This window comes from Malus sylvestris, chromosome 16, assembly GCF_916048215.2.
Source record: "Malus sylvestris chromosome 16, drMalSylv7.2, whole genome shotgun sequence".
NCBI lineage: Eukaryota > Viridiplantae > Streptophyta > Magnoliopsida > Rosales > Rosaceae > Malus > Malus sylvestris.
In genome coordinates this window covers 20,872,440-20,893,149 of record NC_062275.1, presented here as the reverse complement: position 1 = coordinate 20,893,149, position 20,710 = coordinate 20,872,440, and the positions used below count along the sequence as shown (strand labels likewise).

At 41.0% G+C, this 20,710-nt stretch overlaps 1 long non-coding RNA gene across 2 annotated transcripts; it reads right to left on the bottom strand.

Moving 5' to 3' along the window:
• Nucleotides 1–10,913: 10,913 nt before the first annotated feature.
• LOC126607078 (uncharacterized) lies at nucleotides 10,914–11,575 on the bottom strand. 2 transcript variants are annotated; one of them, XR_007617486.1, is made up of 2 exons: nucleotides 11,333–11,575; nucleotides 10,914–11,231 (listed from the first exon to the last, which is right to left on the bottom strand). It is a non-coding gene; the product is annotated as an uncharacterized LOC126607078 (long non-coding RNA). The 2 variants fall into 2 exon arrangements; XR_007617487.1 differs by having other exon boundaries at nucleotides 10,914–11,224.
• Between the last annotated feature and the right edge of the window lie 9,135 nt (nucleotides 11,576–20,710).

The window sequence follows — 20,710 nt, the reverse complement described above, 5'->3', positions numbered from 1 at the left end:
CCTTGAAGAAACACTCATCCTTAAGATCAAGCCCCAACGGCTCCTTGAAGATTCGCTCAAATCCACCTTCAAAGATCAAGCCCACGGCCCTTAAAAAAACTTCCAACAGTTCATCCAAAATCAAGCTTTGACTGCCCTTGGATCAACGAAACATCCACAAATCAACACCTTACGGAGATCGAATCAGAGGATCAAAATAGAGAGAGATTGTAACCCAAAATCATCAAATACAAATATTTGTTTGTGCACGTTGTTCTTGTCTCTTTCGTTTCAGGAATTTTCCGTGTTCACAAATTGGCACGCCCAGTGGGACCATCTCTGCCTCTCATCTCTTTCTCCGTTTAAGAAAATCAAGCACACTTCCAAAATCAATGACATCAAGCAAAAGGACAAGCCGTTCTCACAAAGGGAAGAAGCCTGAGCACTTCCGCCATGAACGGAGCATCCATTGGCGCCACAACCACTCCTCAACATGCCACTTCAAAATTGGTGCCGCTAAAGGAGCAAGGGGAGCATCAAAGGCGCGAGTCCGTCATCAACCTGACCTCGCTGGAGGCACCGAAGCATGCTGCTGAGACACACAAGATGACATCCCAAAACAGCCAACAACGTTCTTCGTCAACATCCTGGATGTCTAAAGGAAAGTCACGTCTATTGGTTGCACAAGTCATGACCATCGGCGTTACCTCCATCGAAGAACAACTGGCTCAAATGAATGAAGCGATCGCAAGGCTAACACGGATTGTTGAAGAAAAAGACTTGCAAATCGCTGCACTCGTCAGCCGACTGGAGCCACAGGACGGTGAGAACCCCGACCCAGAGGATGATCCATTAAAGAGAAGAGATGACGAAGAAGATGAGCCTCCGGTGGAGAATATCGATGTGAAGCCAGAGCCAGACCAAGCAGCGGCACTCATGGGATCTCTTTCTATCCAGCAGCTACAGGAGATGATCACCAACACCATCAAGGCACAGTACGAAGGGAGCTCAAACAACTCTGGGTTGTACTCAAAGTCGTATTCAAAGAAGATTGACGCCTTAAGGATGCCAAGGGGTTATCAACCACCAAAGTTCATGCAGTTTGATGGAAAAGGAAACCCAAAGCAGCATGTTGCACATTTCGTCGAAACTTGCAACAACACAGGGACCGAATGGGACTACCTCGCCAAGCAGTTTGTGCGCTCGCTGAAAGGAAATGCCTTTGAGTGGTACACGAACATAGAGCCTGAGTCCATCAACAGCTGGGAGCAATTGGAGCTAGAATTCCTCAACCGTTTCTATAGCACCCGCCGCACTGTGAGCATGCTAGAGCTAACGAGCACAAAGCAATGGAAAGATGAGCCGGTCATTGACTACATCAACAGATGGCGCACTCTAAGCCTCGACTGCAAAGACAGGCTCTCGGAGACCTCTTCAATCGAGATGTGCGTTCAAGGTATGCAATGGGGTTTGCAATACATCCTTCAAGGCATTAAACCACGGACCTTCGAAGAGCTAGCCACCCGCGCCCATGACATGGAGTTAAGCATCGCCCATCATGGGAAGAAAGAACCGATCTCTGACTATAAGATTGACAAAGTTCTTGAGACAAAGATGGAGAAGGCTGCGTGGAAATCCACCAAATAAGCAATGACGATCAGCACAACTCTCGTCAAAATCCCTACACGAGGCAAGGCGATTCAAACCGAAGCTTTTCGTGATCAAGAGATGCGTAGACGCACTTTGAAGGAGCTTGAGGAGAAGACTTATCCATTCCCGGACTCTGATGTGGTTGCCATGCTGGATGACCTGTTGGACAAGAAGGTGATCGATTTGCCTGAGTGCAGACGGCCGGAAGAGATGAATCGTACCGACAGTCCAAGATACTGTAAATTCCATCGCTTCATCAGTCATCCGACAGAAAAATGTTTCGTGTTGAAAGATCTCATCATGAAGCTGGCTCATAAAGGAATCATCGAGCTAGATCTTGACGATGTTGTGAAGACAAACTATACCACCATCACTTCTGGCTCTTCCAACTCAAGGTTTTTACCTCAACCGCTAGGGGCATCCTCCAAGACAAGCAAAGTTAAATGATGGACTTAAGTCACTCCTAAAAAATTGCACAAGAAGCATACGTCTCCTCCACAAGTCCGCCAATCGGAAAGAGGGCAAAGCAGTTCTTGTCAACCTTCAAAGCAACGTGAACGTGTTGAAGATGATGAAATTTCGACACATAGATCGTCCATCCCCATCACGATGCGCGATTTCTTTCCTGAAAACTTCTTCAATCACTCTGTCAAGACTCATTGCTATGAAAATTGCAAGGAAAGCCTCTCCAGGATCGTTTGACAAATTCACAATGCTCCTTATTCGCACGAGCCTAAACTGCACGAACCAAAGCTCCTTGTCTGCAAGAGCCTAAACTGCAAGACACAAAGCTCCTCGCCTGCACGAGCCTAAACTGCACACAGCACCAACGCTCCTGGTCCGCACGAGCATAAAAGGTGACACCAAAGCTCCTTGCCTACATGAGCTGAAACTGCAAACGGCACCAAAACGCTCATTGCCTGTATGAGCTAAAACTGCAAACGGCAACAAACGCTCCTTGTTCACACGAGCCTAAACTGCACAAACCAAAGCTCCTGGCCCGTAAGAGCATAAACTGTGTACGGCAAAATCATCATCAAAATCACTGTTAAATTCATCGCTCATTTGAATTACGTCATGACTTGATCCTTCCTCAACCAAGGGAAGGGCAGCTACAAGACGGTCTTTCCAGGCAGTAAGGTCAATGTGCATAACAACGTCCCCACCGAGGAAAGCCGTGATCAAAAGGCATTACACAGCGAAACCCTGTTGCAGTCTTTTGCACAAGCACTACCCCGTCTCTGGAAGCTTCGTGAGGTCCTGGCATCATGCTTTGTCTTCTCAAAATTAAAGATTCCTTTCATCACATCAAAATAAAAAAAAAAAATATGTGTTTTAAATAGAGTCAATTTTATTACAAAAAAAAATGAATACATATGTTATTATGTATTTACAAAAAAAAAAAGAAAAAAAAAGAAAAGGAATATACAAGTATTATATATATATATGTATATATATGTATATATATGCATATACATAACTCAAAAGTCGGGGCCTCGTCAGCGACCCATCCTCATTAGTGTCTCGGCCCAGTAGCAAAAGGGCTCAAGCCACAACGGGCCCAAACTCCAGCTTGTCTTCTTCCCCATTTATCCTCGGCCCACAGTGCGGCCCAGCAGCTCACACTCTCCCATTTCCTCACAATCCACTGAAATCCTCTTCAGACAGAGAGAGACAGAAATCATCGCCGCAAAAATGGCCTCCTTCGACGCTTTCAGCGTGGACGGCGATGATCTTCATGCCTCGGACAACCAATTTGACCAGGACGACATCGTCGTCGAAAGCTACGCCGACTACGGCCCTGCCGCCGCCCCTGACTCCCTGGATGTTTTCGGATTCGACGGTTCTGGCTCCAACTACTCCCACTCCACTCCCTTCGATTCAGTTCCAGTTGAGAACGGTAATGGAAATGGCTACGGCGTTGGCGAGAACGACATCGACCGTACATCGGAGCTACTGCAATTACTCAACGACGTCGTTGGTACAAGCAAGTTCGGCGGCGGCGTTACTGGGATGTTCAGGAAGGACTGCACCGATCTGGTCCGTCGGATCGCCCTGCTGACGCATTTGTTCAAAGAGATAAGGGTGTTTAAAGGCAATGAATTTGGACCATTGGATGCGTCGACTTCTTCCACGAATTCCGGTCCGACGGAATCATGGGTGTCTGATATGGCGGTCGCCAAACACGTGAACCAGGACAAACCTTCCCCATTGCTGTTTGTTGCTTATTCCTCTCGAAAACCCACTTTCTCTACTCATTACCACATTTATCTTTCTCTCTCCTCGCTTTCAACATACAATTACAGAGAATACAGAGGCGACTACATCGACATCCGTTCAAATCCGTACCTGATGAAAGTCTTGCAGAAATCGTGAAGGAGGTTCAGTTTGACGAAGTTGAAAGGGGCGCTAGATCAAGAATGTTGAAGAAGTGATTACAAATTGGATTTGCTGTGTTTCTTAGACTCTACAGGAGATCCATTATGTCCATCGAAAAGAAATGATTCTTTAGCTATTTTATGGCAAGGTTTTGCTCCTGCCTGGTTTCGGTGCTCATTAGATCGTCGTTCATCCCCACCAGGGTACAAGGCAGCTTGTCGCACCCGAACCCGATCGAGACCATGAAGGTGCACCGCATAAATTGAGACAGTTCAGAAGAAGCAGGGAAGGCAGTTCGGAGTCAACAACCTCAAAACGGTCATCGCCGTCACGCCCACCTACGCTCGGACCTTCCAGGTGCTGCAGTTGACTGACGTTATGCACTCGCTGATGCTGGTGCCATACGACTTCATCTGAATCGTCTGAATCGCCACACAGCAACAGACGTCATCTAAATCGTTACTGAGATCAACCCTCAACTCCAAGTAGTTCCAGGCCACAAATTCCTGCAAACTTGATTTCACATGGTTCACGACCAAACTCTCGTCCATCTACTCCTACTCACCGGAGTTCATTGCCTTCCTTGTCCACCAATTACAAATCCGGGCCCAGCTCTCAAAGCCCATCTTCACAAGTCTCACTCTCTCTGCTGAAATAGCTGCGGGGAATGTGAAACCGAGCGAATCGATGGTCTCGACTATCGTCCTTCCTTCTCCACCATCCCCAACAACCACAGTTCTCCCACACCTCCGCTGCGACTCCTCCACCTCAACAGCCCTTCCACCAGGCGTCATCTCCTCCTTCAAATCACCGCCAGATCTTCAATAGTCTCTTGGTTGAGGTCCTCAGCTCCGAAAGTGTTCGAGGGTTGATGTCATGGGCTTGGGTTCTATCCCCCATCACTCCCACCAACTCCAAGCGAGGCAGCAACAGCTTGCGATCCTCGTCAACAAGGTGGCACGAAGAGGACAACCTCAAATGGTTGTACTTACCTTGCTCTGCCCATCGCCCATGACTTCCCTGAGCCGGTTACTACCAGCCAAATACAACACATCGCGATGTTGATCAAGGACGACGACGTTTTGGTTCTTATTCATTACAGGGACCTCACACGCTTCACAGAGAGATCCTTGAATGACCAGGCAGTGCTTGAAGACGGTGTTCATGGCTTTGGCACCGAACCTGCATGAGCCGTCGTGGACAATGCGGAGCCGCTTCACGGAGAACTCCTCGAGCGCAGAAATTGCATCGTCGTCACTAGCTCCTCATGCTCGTCAGTACATGCAGAGAAAAGACCTCTTTATGCCTTCCGCTGCTCTTCGTCCGTCCCTGCAAATTCCCTGGCAATCACTCCCCTTTAAAAAGAAAAAAATATATAAAAATAATAAAATAAATAAAATAAAAATAAAAAAAGAAAGATGACAGCCATTGGTGGTGTCGGCATGGGCATCATATAAAAAAAACAAAAGAAAAAAAATATAATAAAAAAAAAAGGATGGTGAGCAAAGTAGTGCTGCACCACGTGAAAAGGAAAAAAAATATAAAAAAAATGAAAAGCTGTGCAATGGTGCACGACATGAGGAAAGAAGAAAATAAAAAAATATATATCAAAATGATGAAAAGGGAATGGAATGGTGGTCAGCACCGAAAGAAAAAAAATATATAATAAAAAAATGAAAAGCTGAGATTGCACCATGTGCGGGAAAAGAAAAGATAATAAAAAAAAATGATGATGGAACTTGGTGCATCCAGCACCAAGAGAAAAAAAAATTGCATTTAGAGAAATAAAGTCCATTTCATTGATTTCTCTGGAAAATTACAGAGGGAACATTTACATGCCAAAAAAAAAAATGTGCAAACAAACAAAAGCCTTCGTTGATCAGGTGGCGCCTCAGTACTCGGCGGAGCCCCAGATCGGAGAGGCCCCAGAGGGTGATTATTCAGAGCCTCAGTACTAGGCAGAACCCCAGGAGGAGGAGGCACCGAAGGTTGATCATTTGGAGCTTTATTACGCAGTACAGCCCCAGAAGACGAAGGCAAATGTTGTTGGAACAAACCCACAAACCTCTGATGATCAAGTAAAATTTGACCATCAGATTCCTGCATCTAGTCGATTTTCCTCTTCATGTTTGTAGCATAGTTATGTGCAAGCCTGTGCAACTGTTTATTCTCATGCTTAAGCCCTCTAATCTCCTGTTTGAGACTCATCACTTCAGCCGCCAAAGATTCAACTTGACGGGTTCGAGCAAATAGGCGTTGGGCCATATTAGACACAGAACCTGCACACTGCACACTGAGAGCCTGAGAATCCTTAACAGCCAACTCATCAGACCGTTTGGAAAGCAATCTGTTATCTTTGGGAGTAACAAGGTTCCTGGCCACCATCGCAGCGGTCATATCATTCTTCATCACCGAATCCCCAACGGTAAGAGGACCAGTAAGGGATATGAAGGATGGGCGCCATATGTTATCTAGAGAAGGCGGGACTGCCTCTTCACCAAGGTTCAAATCAAAACAACGGTCGGAGGGTCTAGACATTTTCAAAGGTGTTGAAGAAAGAAGAGGTTGGACGAATCAAAATCTTATAAGTGCAAGAAGAGAGTTTCTACAAGCGAAAATTCAAGTGTGCTTTGAAACGAACTGCGTGCCTCTATAAAAATCAGCACTCAACGGGATTTCAGAGATCGAAGAGGCGAGCTCAGAATTCGAAGAGGCCAATTCAAAAAATCGAAGAGGTGCTAGCTTTCTCAAAAGCTGGGTTTGCTCAGAAACCACGGGCTAATCTTCCTTTCCAGACTTGTCCGCACTTGTCACATGCAACCTCTGCACTCGACGGAGCTCAGAAATCGAAGAGGCCAATTCAAAAAAATCGAAGAGACAAGCTCATAAATCGGAGAGGCATCTTGCTTTTCCAGACGCGTCAGCACTCATCACACGCAAACTCAGCTTTGCGAAAATCACGGGTAATTTGTCGAAGCGCCGATCCCAGATATCGAAAAGGAGCCAGTCTTTTTTAGCCTCGTCAACACCTGTCACATGCACACTCAACTTGGCGGAAATTACGGACAATTTGTCGAAGATTTCTGATAAAGAAGAAAGCACGTGAAGCCATACTGATCAATCACCAATGGTTGCCGACACGAGTGAAAGAATAATGCCTCTACAGGTATTAAAGAACTTCCTATAACTATCCACCTTCACCCTCCATAGCAAGGCAGACATACAGAACCTTTCTTCATCTCCAAAAATGCTTTCCCAACAAAGCCTTTCAAGTTACTCAGTGTTCCTTATTCCTTGGGGTACCTCTGCAAGCAAATGACTCCAAAGCAAAAGTATCACATATCACCAGGGTAGAAAGCAAGAGTATCTCATATCATGTTTTTTCCCTGTCCTTTCCTTTGTCCTTGTTTTTACCTACAAAGACAAGGATAAAGAAAACAATATGCCGGAACCTCCACTCAAACTCGGGTAAGGAACCGACTGCTTGGAACCCTTCCCTGATTACCTACCTAGCACTGCTATCGAGTACTCGTCTCCCACTGCTGCTGTACTTCCAAAGAAGCTGCCACATCTGCCCGGAGAACAAATAAGGCAAGTGAAAATGATACCTTGCAGCACGTGGAGACAACGTGCAAAAGAATGCAGCATGCACGGTCAACTCAGCAGAAGGAGTTTGAGATGAGGAACTCGAGAAGATGCCACATCTGCCTGAGGAACAGATAAAGGAAATGAAAATGATACCTTAAAGCATGTGGAGACAAGTACAACAAAGCACGTGCTGATTCATCCGCTACTTCTTCAAAATCAAAAGTATCTCATATCATCAGGGTTGCAATCACTCTAGACAGCGAACTCATTTTGACCCTCAAATTATTGGGTCGACTTACGAGGCGTTGTGGGCTGCACGTGCCGATCTACCACCCTTGAATCAAATCCTTAAAGATCAAGTCACCAACTGGAAGAAAAGCCCATCAATCTTGAAGATCATACCGTTGACCAAACTGCTCAGGTGTGAATTAGAAAGATTGAACAAAGCAACAAGTCGTCACCTTCACCTCGTGCCTGCTTGCCATGCGTTCGAGTCAACCTTCAAGAATCAAGCCTTAACAGCCCTTGAAGAAGCTTCCAGCCAAATTCAAGATCAAGCCTCGACGGCCTTTGAGGAAATCACAAGTTCGATTCAAGATCAAGTGTCTACCACTCTTGAATCAAATCCAGTTCAAGAATAAGCTGTGGAAAGTCAACAATTGGAAGAATCTAGAAAATCCTCCAACCCAGTTCAAGATCAAAGCTGTGGAAAGTCAACAAGCGCAACAAAATAGGTGTCGATTCATCCACTACCAAAGCCAAAGATCATCTACCACATGAAGCTCCTTGTGGTCCAATTTCAACCTTTAAGATCAAGCCTCGACGACCCTCGAAGAAATTTCAAACAAAGTCTAAGAACAAGCCTCAACGGCCCTTGAAGAAATTTCCAGCCCAATTCAAGATCAAGCCCCAACGGCCCTTGGATCGACATCTACATTAAGGGACTTCAAAACGCATATCCTACACGTGACAAGCACATGTATACGACGCGCCTTGAAGTGGGGGCATTTGTAGACATCGAAATTTCAGTAAATAAATGTTGACCGATAAATCAAAGTTTCAACGCTCATGTATTACATAAATTTTACACGTAGCGTGTGTCTAAACAAAAAATCGAAATAAGTTGGAAAAGTCATCAAACAGGACACGTGTCAACACCTGGCAGAAACGACTTATTTCATCTGGAATATTATATTCAAAATTAGGCCTTGGAAATTTCTATAAATAGAAGGCTAATTCATTCATTTGAGGGGGACCAAAAATCATTAGGCAAAATTCTTGAAGCTTTGAAGCTCTGAAACTCCGAAGCTCTCAAGCATCCAGGTTCCCGAAGAATCAAGAAAGCTCTCTTCGTTCTTCGTTCTTCGTTCATCGTTCATCCTAAGATCAAGCCCCAACGGCCCTTTGGATCAACAATCATCCACCAATTCAAGATCAAGCCCCGATGGGCCTTGAAGAAAGTGTTATTCGTTCTTCGTTCATCGTTCTTCCAAGATCAAGCCCCAACGGCCCTTTGGATCAACAATCATCCACCAATTCAAGATCAAGCCCCGACGGTCGTTGAAGAAAGTGTTCTTCGTTCTTCGTTCATCGTTCTTCCAAGATCAAGCCCCGACGGCCCTTGGATCAACAATCCACCAATTCAAGATCAAGCCCCAAAGGCTCTTGAAGAACTTCCACCAATTCAAGATCAAGCCCCGACGGCTATTAAAGAAAGCACCATCGTTCATCATTCGTTCATCCTAAGATCAAGCCCCAACGGCCCTTTGGATCAACAACGTCGACAAATCCACACATCCAACCGTCCTTCAAGATCAAGCCCAAAAGCCCTTGAAGATCCGTTCATCACTATTCTTCAAGATCAAGCCCAAAAGCCCTTGAAGATCCATTCATCACCGTTATTCAAGATCAAGCCTCAACGGCCCTTGAAGAAACACTCATCCTCAAGATCAAGCCCCAACGGCTCCTTGAAGATTCACTCAAATCCACCTTCAAAGATCAAGCCCACGGCCCTTAAAGAAACTTCCAACAGTTCATCCAAAATCAAGCTTTGACGGCCCTTGGATCAACGAAACATCCACAAATCAACACCTTACGAAGATCGAATCAGAGGATCAAAATAGAGAGAGATTGTAACCCAAAATCATCAAATACAAATATTTGTTTGTGCACGTTGTTCTTGTCTCTTTCGTTTCAGGAATTTTCCGTGTTCACATTTCCCCAAGTAAAAAAAATTATCAATTATAAACATTTAACACTAACTATTTTTCGAATTGGATAGGAGCACTGATACTATTTCTTAAATAGAACACTAGTACTATTATTATTTCTTAAACCGAATATTAGCACTATCACTATTTCTTAAACTGAGCACTGGTATTATCACTATTTCTTAAACTGAACATTCACTATTCGTAAACTGAACACGAGCATTATCACTGTTTCTTAAACTGAATACTCACTATTTTGTATACTAAACACAGGTATTATCACTATTTCTTGAATTTAACACTAATATTATTATTATTTCTTAAACTGAATACTGATTATTTCTTAAGTTGAACACTAATTATTTTTAGAATTGAACACATGTATTGTCACTATTCTTAACTAAACATTGACTCTTTTTAGAACTGAAAACTGACTATTTATTAAATTGAAAACTTGTATTATCATTATTTCTTAAGCTAAATACTAACTATTTTTCGAATTGAACAATGATATTATCATTATTTCTTAAATTGAGTATTGATATTATCACTAATTTTTAAACTAAACACTATTTCTAGAATTGAACATGTGTATTGTCATTATTTCTTAAACTGAACACTACTATTATCACTATTACTTAAACTTAACACGAAGTATTTCTTAAACTGAAAACGGGTATTATCACTATTTCTGAAACTGAATACTAATACTATCACTGTTTTTGAAAATGAATACTAATACTATCACTATTTTTTAAACTGAACACTGACTATTTCTAGAACTCATCACTGATACTACACTATTTATGTAACTGAACATTGACATTACCACTATTTTTACAATTGAATATTGCCACTATTTCTAAAACTAAGTACTAACACCATTTGTAGAACCAAATTTGAAAGTATCAATTTTGAAGAAGCACGGAAAGAAAGCGCATGAGGAGAGGATTAATCTTTTCTTTTGATAAAAGTGAAATTATTCAAATCCAATTAATTCATAATTCAATTGTAAATTACAAAAAAAGTGACGCTTTGATAAAAGAAGGGCATGATCCTGCAAATATATATTCTGTTTTGTGCAACCAAACATAAAGGGTTGTGCGATTGTTAACGACACCAAATTTTATTTCAGAAAAGAAAAATGCAATACAATTGTAAATCTCATCTTATGCAATATAGTTCTACATAGTATGCATGGATCTTATCCATTTATATGTAGTACAAGGCCAGTAATTAATTAAACTCCTTTGCTTTTGGGTAGTCTGCATATATTAATTAATCCCTTGAGCACTCATCATCTTATGTGCAAATCCACAGATATATCTTCATCAACGAGTTCAAAAACACAAATTGCTTTGCTTTCAAACAATTAGGCGTGCGCCTAATCAACAAGGGATGAGATGATGTCTGCCATTCTGCACACTTGTGGTTTAATCAAGACTTAGATCCACAAAAAATAAGCAATAACAAAGTCATCAACAACGTGATTTGAACAGAAAACAGTTTCATTTCGGAAAACTCACCTCCAACAGCAGTAAATGGTGGATGAGACGCCAGAAGGCTACTTTTTGGCAGCCCGAGAAGAAAACAGAGGTTTTACTCGAGGAGGCTACGCCTTGGCAGCCATAGAAATGATCTGAGAGCGGTAGAAATTCTACGATTCCCAAAAGCCCTTCTCTCTCTTCATCTAGAGCGAAACAGAGTAAATAAACGAGCTAAAGCTCCAATTAGGGGTAAAATTGGAAAACCGTCCAGTTATTTTGCTTGGACCAATCTTATTGGGCTAGTTGGATATTGGGTTTTCTCCTAACTATTAAATAAAATTATTATGTGGTTTTTTGTCAAAATTCAAAATTTTGAAACCATTTTCATTATTTTTTTTCTTTAATTTTATAGGTTAAACGTAGGTTTGAATTCTGTTGGTGGTTAATCTAATATCTAATTTAACAAATAAAAAAAATATAGATGGCTCCATATGCACCCAGGTCCCAGCCACCTGATCAGTGTTGTGCACCCAAATACTTAACACAAAGGAAGCAACAACCAAACTATGGTTCTCTGAGATGGGTCCCCACCTCCCTCTTAGATGGTGGGATTACCTTGAAGCTTTTTGTCATGGAGTAGGATTATCTACCCTATTTTTTTTCCTTCCATTCCTTCCCCTTTTATTTGAACGGTCACGGTTAAATCACGTCAACATCTTATATTAATTTTTTATAGCAAGAGAAAGACAAAATAATAGAATATGAGAGGATGGGATAGAAGGGGATAGAAAGAGGAGGAGAGAGAATCCTAGTCCTTCTGTCACATATTCTAATATGTAATATACTCCATATTTCAACGGTTTAATGACATGTTTACATAATGGTAATAGGAATCAAAATGTGAAATTGAATTCCGATTACAAGATTATCTAATGTTTACTAAATATTGGGAAATCAAAAAGTTGGTGGGATCCACACGAATTTTGGAATCCCACTCCAAATTTTGGAGGAATTGAATTGTTAATATCCCGTCCCGAAATTTGTTTATTTATTTAATTTACATTTTGGGAAAAAAACGATTTCAATGGCTTTTTGGTCATATTTTAAATTTTGCTTTGGTGTTTGGAGGTAGGTTTAGAATAGATGGATAGAATTCGAACCTATGAACATTTAGGCAAAACCATGTTCGCGAATTGGAATTGAAACGAAAAAGTTAGTAGCGTTATAAGTGAGAGGCATTTTGGACTTTTAGAGTTACTGTAAATAACAAGTTTCCAAAACATAATTTGCCAAAATTAGACATATTCCATTTCTGGAAACTGAACCCATACAGCCTAAAACCCCACTAACCCAAAACCCACCCCATCGATCCACCAAGCTGCGCGATCTTCATGTTTTCCGATGTAAATTCTAGCCAACTTAGAATGAACTAGACCATGCCACCACCACCATCTTGAAACTCGTACTTCCCTCTACAAAATCCACCAAAGAACCATCCCATTGACCATTGTACATGGCAGTTCGATGCCACGAAACCAACACATTTTAGCGACTCTTTTCCATTTTTTGGCAAATCCGCAAAGCAGCGATCAACGTCATCCCATGAGTAAAACCAAACCAACTCCGACATCATTGGACCACCGTAGGCAAAGAATTGATGTTGTAAAGTTTCGAATACTTATCACCTTTATCAACAAAATTGACCGTCTTTCGTCCATTTTTAGGCTTCGTCGCAGGTATAAAAGTTGTTCCACTTGTTGAGCTCTACATGCGTATAAAATTGGTGTCCTTTGGAGGTAGATGAAAAAATTGGTGTCATTCTTATTAAGTTTTCTATCGGAGCATTGTTGGCTCATCGGGACATATGATGTCTTAGTGACGTGCACATCATTTTGCATGACGATTCAATTGTGTTGGATCTAGGTGAGTTGATTTTAAGATTATGTGACAAGTATTTGCATATGAAATTCTCTTGTTATATACTTTGTGTGCATAGCATGGAATTACAAATGGTTATTACCCGGTCATCGATATGCTTTATAAAATGTATATGTATATATATTTGAAATGTTTGTGAACTTAGAGGGCTAGTAGAGGACTAATACCTTGTATACTTCATTTCTCGTTTCATATGTGGATATTAAATCCCTAGTATGTTACCTTTCTTTATGATTCCATGAGTGGTTTTGAAATCGTGCTTTCTTTTTCAATAGGTTCCATGAGTGGTTCTAGAATGCTACATCTGTCTTGTTCCATGAGTGATTCTGGGATCTACATCTTGTCGGATTTCATGAGAGGTTTAGGAATCATGTGCATAGTTTATATTCGGTTCCAAGAGAGGTTCTGGAACCCTACTTTGTGTATCCTTGTTGTTCGATTCCATAAGAGGTTCAGGAACACGAAACTTGATGATGTTGTTCTAGCCCTATGATTTTAGTAAATGTATGAAATTGATGATTGGATGCATGTGTGGAGTCAAATGAGATTTATGAGTGAGGATTATTATATATATATATATAAAGGATTGCAAACTATTGATTTTAAGTCACATAAATGGTTTGTCACTCACACGACCTTTGCAGCTTATCCGGATTTTACTTTGCTTGATGCTCCCTTCCCACGACTTATGATCGTATTGGAAAGTAATAGGTAAAGGTTAGAGAAGAGGTTTCAAGGGGTATAGATGATGTGTGCAGTGCATTTGAGAGTAGGTTTGTTCCCTTTATTGTAATTTCGTTTTCATTGAATATCTGATGTATATTATGTATGAGTCCCATCCGACTCTATGTATTATAGTACCACTAGGTTCAATTGCCACATGTCAATCCCATACATATCTTAGGATCGAGGCGTGACATGAGTTCCCTACATCTAGGTTGGAATTAAATTATGGGTTGTTAGGGAAATCCAGAATGGATTCTTCCTCCCCATTATACCCTCACTTATTTCTAAAATTTCAAAATTACCATTTGCATTAACCCAACAACTGGCTAGTTTAATATGAAATTTAACAATAATTAAAATAAATTAATAAATTAATTTTTGTGTGTTTAGTATTTGGTGAATATAGACATTTAACATTTTTTTCTTCTATTAATTAGTATATAAAATTTAACCAAAAAATTAGTATATAAAATAATTTATTTAAACCAAGGGTATTTAGTAATTATATTGATTTCCATTCTGATTCAGGTGAATTAGTAAACAGTTTATATAAAATCTAGGGAACTTTAACGAAAAGCACCCGGTACTGTTCACTTTAACGAAAAACCACATTTTTACACTAAAAAGTCAATCATGCTACTATTCACTTTACCCTTTATTTTGTCATTATCATTAAAACTCAAAGTTTTCAAGCCCTTTTCATTAGTTTTCCTTAAAATCTATACCAATTTGAGAAGGTTTTACTAAACAACTACAACAAAATCCAATTCTAACTCATCTCTATTCCAACTCCATATCAATTTCATTTCTCCTTAATTCAATTCCTTCTATTTGATTACAAATTAGTAAACGAGCCATGAAAGTAATTATAAGTGTACAGTACAGGAGTGTGAGAATCAACACACTACAATTTATTGTCAATATGTCGAGTATCTTAAAGTATTATGTTTGAAGATTTTGCGTTATATTATCTATATTCAGTACATACAATTTAAGCTCAATATCAAGCCTGATTTTTTTGGAACTCGCATGGCACGCCAACGGCTTGAGCTTGAAAAAAATGTTGAGAAATGTTAAGGAAACTCTCTAAAAGTGAGACTTTTCATATAATTTCTGTCATCTTGCGGTTTAACATCAATTCCCCTGCCAACATAATAAAATATTGTGTAAAAAAAAAGTGGTGGCAGAGAATCTAGGAGAGTCCCACTTTTTTTTATAGGCAAAATAAAACTTTAAATTAAGATAAAGAGAAACCCGGGGACACCCAAGGCCTCTACAGTCAAACAACAAAGCATTTGAAGCTTGTTTAGGAATACAACCATCCCAAATGAAAGGGTTTTTGCAGTGATGTCCAACAGCGGTGATGGCATCTGCAGTAAAATTTGCTTCTCTAAAAATGTGATTCCACGGAATTAGATCAAATGAGGTGGAGAGCCATCTCATATCTTCCAGAATTGCACGAATTTTCCAAGGAACATCACATTTCCCTGCAACAATCCCCTTCAACGATGATCTTCCTGAGCCCACAAATTTTTGCAAGATGCAGGGTATCCCTCAAAGCCAATGCCTCAACAGTGGTAATTGTGCTTTGACCAAGGTGTCTGGATCCATCAATAGCCGGAAAACCCCTATGATTTCATATAATAATTCCCGCAGCAGCAGAATCTCTCTCCACAGAACTGTGAAATCCCGTGCTTGGATTTTCACTATTAATTATGTATCTCATTATTTAAATTTGTATTTCACGTTTACGTTATTTTCCTTAGTTAATTTTAATTCCGTTAATTTTAGGAATTAAATCGATTAGTTATCGGGTTTGAATTTTCATAGCTAATCTTTAAAAATTCGTTGACCTTTTGAGGTCACGATTAATGTTTTCGAATAGATCTCGAACCCACGAGTACATAAGCGAAAACCGTTTGTGAGTCCGGGTTATAACGGTGTAATTATAGACGTTTGAAGTTGTGATACTATAGATTTTAGGAATTATTAAACTCCCACTCTATGGGAAAGAGGCCTAATCAGATATTTGGATTGAAGGACTAATCAGTTAGAAGAGGGAAGGGACCAATCAGATTTTAAAATAGTTTAGGCAGCAACCAATAAAAAAACAAGGGAGGGGGGAGGAGGACCAATCGAAAAGAAATGAGGCAAAAAGACCCCTTTCCCGTCAACCCACCCAACCAATTTCGACCCGGTTCTAATTCCGGCCGTTTCCACCATTTTTCCCGTCAAACCACCACCAACCAACACCTGCAACCTCTTCTACAACATCCCCTCTACCATTCCCACCCAAAATCATATGAAATTTAGTTGTAGTTTGGTGAAAAACCCACCATGGGTGCCGCGGGAAATAAACGATGTCCTTCAATTACCACCACCAATCTAGAGGCCAGGAACAAAGCCTAAACATTTTTAGGGGCGGTGGTGTTGCGGATTGGTCGAATTGAAGAACACCCACAATCTAGGGTTCCGGCGGTTTGTGGGAAAATTCAGGTGTTTCCTGTCCAAATTGGACTTGGCCACAGGTATGAAAATTGCTCCCCTCACTGATATCTACTTGCCTGTAAAATTTGGTAATTTTTGGAAATAATTGAATTTTCCGGCAAGTCGAGGCGGCCGACTACAACGTGCGGCGGCGCGTGGGCTGAGACCCTTCCTGCCCTTTCTAGACTAATTTAGATACCCTAATTCCTTATGTGACGTTCGATTGACGAAAACCAGTCATATGACTATAGTTTTGATAGAGACCGCCACTTGGACATTAAATGAATCGATGATCCGATCGTTGGATCATCACCAAACTTTAATACATTATAGTACATAATATTTGAGGACCATAGGAACTTATGGATCGGGAATCCGACGTACGGATCTTCTCGAATTGGATTTGTAAATTCGTAAAATAAAACGTTAACCGCCACCGGAAATTGTGATTGGCAAAGATTCGACCGTCGGATCGTGGTGAGACTTTAGTATGATGTTCTATTAGTATAATGAGGATCTTAGGAAGTTACGAATTTGAAATCCGATGGGCGGATCTTTTGGATTAAATTAAGTAGAATTGTGGACTCTACCGTTGACCGAGAGTTGACTTTTGGTCAACATGTCTTGAAACGTTCTAGATACTATAATTGGTACAACCAGAGACTAAGTGAAGTCTAGTGGACCCACATTGGTTAGAGAGTGACTTGAATATATGGGATATGGTTATTACCTTAATGTCTAATATTAGTATCCTTTGTGAATATGAATTGGTTTTATAAATATGATTTCTATTGAAATGTTATTTTTATATATTTAGCCATAGACCTATGTTTATTAAACATGATTTGGCTTGTGTACTGATGATGGTTGTGATATATGTGGGTTTAATTAACTTTTTAGTAATGTGAATGATGTGTATGACTATTTTTATGACAATGTGAGCTTAGAATCTTATTAGAAGTATGATGTAGAACTTAGGCTGGTGTGACATATTTGTTGGTGGCCATGCGAAGTTGATGGTGTAGGTAACTACGTTGTAACTCATAGGGGTTAAGGTATGGGTAGATAGTGTGCTAAGCTGATTGCACCAAGTAATAGTGGTATACGCATTCTAGGAGTGATCATGCTTGGTATATCCGCAATGGGTGATCACTACCTAGAGCTACAGAATACAATCCTGCTTGGTATATCTGCAATGGTGGATTGTTAGGGGTGATCATGCTTGGTATATCTATGATGGGTGATCACTGCCTATATTATTAGATTATGCATATGGTTCTGCATGGTATATCCGTGATAGGGGACCATATGTATTCAGGGGTGATCATGCTTGGTCTTAATGCACAAAATCAGTGAGGACTTTGGTACAACAGAAAGTGTTCAATTTGTGACTTCGCTAGATTGCTCCGGTCACTAGTGTGAATAAGTATGTATACGGATAGAGACAGGGAAGCAAACACAAAATGTACGTGGTTCACCCAGATTGGCTACGTCCATGGAGTAGAGGAGTTCTCATTAATTATGAAGGGTTTACATAAGTACATAGGTTTAAGCTCTCATTTTGTGAGTACTAGTGAATGATTTAGTACAAATGACATTAGGAAATATTGTGAGAGAATGATCTCTATTTATAGAAGAGAGTTTCTAGTTTCATTCTGACATTGACATGTGTCGGGTTGTGATTGGCTCCTGATGTTGACACATGTCGCGCTATGATTGGCTTCTGATGTCGACACGTGTCGCGCTATGATTGACCTCCTGGTTTGAGGGAAACTCTTCTGGGTCATTGACGGTATAACGTTGACCGGTGCTCAGTAGTTTCAGGATTGGTCAAGTATGGTACAAACAGTGCTCTCCTAAGTTCTTGAGTGAGGGAAGCTCCTCGATTGGGGACTTGCAAGATCCAAGTCATTGAGTAATCACGAAACTTCTAAGTACCGAAGTGTGGTATCGTCTTCACTTGGCTTATCTATCTTATAGGTAGATGTGACATATTCTCTAGAAGTAATTTTCCTCTATCTAGGGGTGGTATCTTTAACCGGTGGAGATGCACAAGGTAATGTATCAATTTCACTTGAAGCTTACTTGTAGTTTCATGCTTGGTCAAGCGCGATACAAACCATGTGGTAGGAGTCCCCCAAGTCGCCGAGCTAGGAGATTTGCCGAATGAGGTAACAGACAAAGTAAGCAATCAGACTTCTAAGCAAGCAACCTGGATCGGAGGTTCGACTTCCGGTTGATTGTTCTCCTTCTCCTTGTGTCGTAAACAACAACAAGGATAAGGAGAAGCAAATGGGGAAGAAATGATATGAGATACTTTTGCTTTTGAAGAAGTAACTTTCCATAGGCTTATTCTTGAATTGGGCTGGAGGGTTTTTTGGTTTCATCCAGAGTATAAAGCCGACTCAAGAATTTGAGGGTCAAAACAAGTCCATCAAAGCTAGAGTATGTTCGACCCTGATGACATGAGATACTTTTGCTGTTGACAAAGTAGTGGATGTATCAGCACATGTTTTATTACACTTGTCTCCACATGCTTCCTTATATCCTTCTCACTTGCCCTATCTGTTCCTCAAGCAGATGTGGTATCTTCTCTGGAAGCATAAGATGTTGAAGATGAGTCTGGTTCTTGAGATTCGGATAGATGTGCCTCTTCGATTCGGATAGATGTGCCTCTTCGATTTTTGAGCAAGTAATCCTTTTGGGAGTCTGGCTCTCGAGATTCAGAGAGCTGGGCCTCTTTGATTTTTGAGAAAGCAATCTTGTTAGGAGTGTTTTCTCGAATGCAAGTAAAGGTTGGGCATTTTTGCCAGTTTGCCTTGCCATGAAGCACGGAGGTTGACATACATAGCGACTTTCCAGTTATCAAGCAGTGGTGCTGTTCCTTTACCCTTGTAGGTAATAAAAGGGTAGCTGGACCTTCAAAATTTATGTGTCTAAACTTTGTCAGAGATCTTTGGCAAAGTTATCTGTGGTACCTGATGAGCTGATGTTGCATGTGGAAAGTGGTGCCTTTTCGGAATCCGAAGAGTGGTGTCTTTTCGATTTTTGAACCAACGACCCTATTGCCCTTTCTTTTATAAGGGCACCAATTGTGTGCAAGAAGTACATTCAGAGAGTTATTGCTTGTAGGAATTTTCCCCTTACTTCAGAGATTTATTGCACCTCATTTCTCCTTCATCATTTCTGAGAATGTCTAGCCCATCCGACCGTCGTTTTGACTTGAACTTTGGTGAAGAGGTAGCCATGCCTTCTTAAGACAACATATGGCGCCCATCCTTCTTATCCCTTACTGGTCCTCTTACCGTTGGGGACTCTATGATGAATGATGATATGACCGCTACGGTGGTGGTCAGGAACCTTCTCACTCCCAAAGATAACATACTACTTTCCAAACGGTCTGATAAGTTGGTTGTTAAGGATTCTCTGGCTCTCAATGTTCAGTGTTCAGGTTCTATGTCTAATATGGCCCAACGCCTATTTGCTCAAACCTGCCAAGTTGAATCATTGGCAGCTGAAGTGATAAGTCTTAAACAGGAGATCAGACGGCTCAAGCATGAGAATAAACAGTTGCACAGGCTCGCACATGACTATGTTACAAACATGAAGAGGAAGCTCGACCAGCTGCAAGAATCTGATGGTCAGATTTTACTTGATCATCAGAGGTTTGTGGGTTTGTTCCAAAGGCATTTATTGCCTTCGTCTTCTGGGGCTGTACCATGTAATGAAGCTCCAAATGATCAACCTCCGGTGTCTCCTCCTTCTGGGGTTCTGCCTAGTACTGAGGCTCCGAATAATCACCATCTGTGCCTCCTCTTTCTGGGGCTCTGCCGACTGCTGAGACTTCTCCTGAGCAACCTTTGTGAACGCTCCTTTTTGTTTGTTTATGTTGATTCATATATATGTACATATTTGTAACTTATCGGAGATATCAATAAACAAGCTTTGCTTCATTTCAACATATTGTGTTAAATACACCAAGGCCTTCTTCACTAAGTTCTTTGAATTTTTCCTTTTGTTGAAGCTTGTATGTTGAAGCTTTGTGAGTGAAGCATGTAGGTTGAGGTAGTGCTCACCTAATTTCCTGAGTGAGGAAAACTTCTCGGTTGGAGACTTGAAAAAATCCAAGTCATTAAGTGGTCATGAGACTTCCGAGTATCAAGGTACAACAACATATGGTAGGAGTTCCCCAAGTCTCCGGTCGAGGGAGTTGATGAATGAGGTGTCCTGCTAGTAGCCAAGTTTCCAAAGTAACAAAACTTCACC